Here is a 3,298-nt window from a genome sequence, read left to right as displayed (position 1 = left end):
CAAGGTTAGATAACAAGCAAATTTTCTTTCTTTATTGGTTACTATAAACTTCATCCTTAATTCTTTATCGCTCAGCATATATGTTGTGTTTGGTTTTATTGTGTTTGCCATTCATGAACTATTTGCTTCTAATGTCTTCTAGAGTTAGAAAATATGATTCTTGTCATGAAAGGTACAAGAAGAAACAATAACCTGAACGGTTTACTCAGACTCAGAAAACAATGCTTAAAAAAAATAAAATATAAAGATATAATTGAAGATATTTCAAAGAGTATAAGAGGAATAATGCTTTTTTACTAAGAAGATATGGGTAAGATTCACCTATTACTCCTTTAGCATGAATGCCTACTATAAATCTTAACTCTTTTTAAAAAAAAATATTTATGTCTGTTATAATGTGAAATCCAAATTCACATTCATTATTTGTATTTTCCTAAAATATCTAGGCCTCATTTGTAGTTTGCACTACAGTCTAAAATTCTTGGATATCGGTTCTTCGCCTTGGCACACCTAGGCCCTAGCTGATGATGTTCCGCTGGATCAACATGGTGCAGACGTCCGAGATGATCATGTCGAAGTCTGGAGGCGGTGGTGCGGAAGATGCAGCAGCATGGAGGAAGGCACAGGACGAGTTGGACCAGCGGGATGACCTAAACACTCGCCTCCTTCCCAACTTCTCCAATGCTGGTGCGGTCATCTCTCGCCTTCAGGTACTTTAATTTATTGGATCATCCTCTCGTGTAGTCCCATGTCCCAACTTGTCACAGCCAGTTTGGCAGCCCAAGGTTTCACAACCATGATGCACTTTGAGACTGTTCTTTCATAATTGTCGTGCAGCACTTTCCTGAGATTGCAACAGCAAATTTTGAGGCTTCCTAGAATCCTTGATTGTTCTGTTAGCTATTGGTGGTCTGCAGTTTTGCTATTCGCAAAAGATGATTTATAAAGTTTTTCAGTCTAGCTATTGTCACAACTCAAAAAAGGAAATCAATTTGTTTATGTAACAACTAGGCCTACCAAAATAGCTGCATACAGGAGTGATTGGTGGTCATCGCTATACAAATTAATTTGCTAGGTTATGTGGATGGATCATTACCTTTTGTATAAAATATAGGAATAACCTTTCTCAATTTTATGGTTATTCATCTATTAATGAGGAAAAAAACTATAAATACGTACGCGTCACAAGTGCATATCAACCATATATAATATTTGGTTTATAGTGTCATAGGAGCAATTTTCATCACATTTTTAGATGAGTATGCCTTACTATAGACACGTGCGTGTCGCACGTGGCTACTAGTATAATAAAATACTCCAACTTTTATTTAGAAAGAGAGAGAAAACCCGATAAATTTGAACTTTCATTCAAAGTTATTATTATTGTGTGACAATTGTGAGCTGGATGGCTCGAGTAGATAACAACACTACCAAGTAACCAACCTATGACCTCACTTGAGCACGGCGGCGGCGGCGCCGTGGTTTCTGAACTGCTTCAGGATTCGCATCAACTCCTCTGTCGCCTCGCTCCACTGTCCGACAGAGAAGCCATGTCGCTCCCCAGCGAATTCGGCGAGCTCCACGGCCTTCCCCATCTCCTTGAGCCTGGCGGCGTAGCGAAGCATATGGTCATACAGCACGTCGCGCCCGGGCGCCACGATGAGCGCCGCCGGCAGCGGCAACGGCTCCAGGCTTGGGCTCTCGGGGCCGAACGGGTTCGCCAGCGGGTGGTCCCTGGTGGCTCCCAACGGCAGCGCCATGCGCCAGGCTATGTCGAGCGACTCCACCGTCAAGGACACGCCGGCCGGAGGATGGGACTCCGACGCCACGCGCTCGTCGCTGCCGAAGAACGCGGCGAAGAGGACGTATCCGGCGACGCGCACCTGGCCAGGCACGATCTGCCCGGAGGCGATTCGGACCACGACGTGGTGAGCCAGGTTGGCGCCGGCCGACACGCCGGACACGAACGTCCTGGAGAAGTCGGCCGATTCGGCAAGCCACGGGTCGGCGGCCGCGCCTGGTGCCGGTGCGGCCTGCGCGCGCAGCCAGGAGAAGAACGTCGCGGCGTCCTCGATGGCAGCGGGGAGGCGGTGCTCGGGAGCGAGGCGGTACTGGACGGAGAGCACGACGGCGGGCCGGCGGGGACCTCGGCGGCGACGTGCTGGCAGAAGGCGTGGAACCAGGGTTGGTCGTAAGCACCGATGCAATAGCCGCCTCCGTGGAAGTACACGAGCACCGGGAGCCGCCTGCCGCCTTTGGGCGCGGCCACCGGCGACCTGTACAGGCGGACCCTGAGGCCGCGCGCCGGGTCGTACACGACGTCCCTCCACTGAACGGCAGGGACGTCGGGGAATGTCGCTCCCGGTGGAGTCAGGACGGATTCGTCTGCGCGGACGACGGAACCGTCGCTGAGGAGCTGGACGACGCCCAGCAAGTCCTCCACGACGTGCGGTGCGGTGGTGATACCGGACATGGTGTGTCAAGGACGCGGACGGGCTCACGATTTGCAGCTCAGCTCGACGCTGGATCTATCGACAAAATTTCTGCGTGCGTGCGTCTGCTTTCTTCTAAATGGAAATCGGGAAAGTTAAATAGGGCACGCGATCGCGAATTCGCTATCCATGAAGGTTCTTGTTGTGCACTCATGTCGCAGTCGATTGTGGACGTGCCAGGCCAAGGCGGACCGAGGCTTCCCTCGTCATGTGCTCGAATTTGGCCGTGACTTTGGAGGCCGCCCACCATCTGAGAAAAATCAAGAGAAGAGCCGAGGTTCTCTTGGACTAGACGGCAATAGAGAGCTACGGCCAGAAGGTCAGATATGCATCGCCTTCGCATTTCACATCCTTGCATTTTCTACCCACCGAATTGGTGAGGCAGATTCATGAGACTGATGTTGACCAGGAGTGGTTGGTTCGATGATTTTTCATGGCCGATCGAGTTATCTGTGTCTAACTTAGCTAGCTTTTGTGCATGCGTGTAATCACGGTGTGGATGATAGGTAAGACTGACCTGGGTCATGGCCACCCCTAGGTTCTTTTTTAAATATAAAAAATAAACATACAGTAATCTATGGCTAAATCCATTCAATTCCTGCATCATTAGTGACCTTCCTAAATCATCGTGTCAGTGTCTCGAGTCACCGACAAATAAATTTCTAGATTACGCGTCTGGCTCGGAGCCTCGGATGGTGTGCTTAGAGAATACAAGATATATACTGGTTCGGGCAGAACGTCGCTACTTTCAGTTCGCCGTTGTGGCTTGTGTTACTAGCACGGAATGTTTGCAGTAGGGGTTACAA

At 49.5% G+C, this 3,298-nt stretch overlaps 1 pseudogene; it reads right to left on the bottom strand.

Annotated features, from left to right (window-relative positions):
• Window positions 1-1,351: 1,351 nt before the first annotated feature.
• Window positions 1,352-2,540, bottom strand: LOC136457740 (carboxylesterase 15-like; annotated as a pseudogene).
• Between the last annotated feature and the right edge of the window lie 758 nt (window positions 2,541-3,298).

This window comes from Miscanthus floridulus, chromosome 6 (genome assembly GCF_019320115.1).
Source record: "Miscanthus floridulus cultivar M001 chromosome 6, ASM1932011v1, whole genome shotgun sequence".
NCBI classification, from domain to species: Eukaryota; Viridiplantae; Streptophyta; class Magnoliopsida; order Poales; family Poaceae; genus Miscanthus; species Miscanthus floridulus.
The sequence above is the reverse complement of the archived record's forward strand: the minus strand, read 5'-3'. Positions and strand labels throughout refer to the sequence as shown.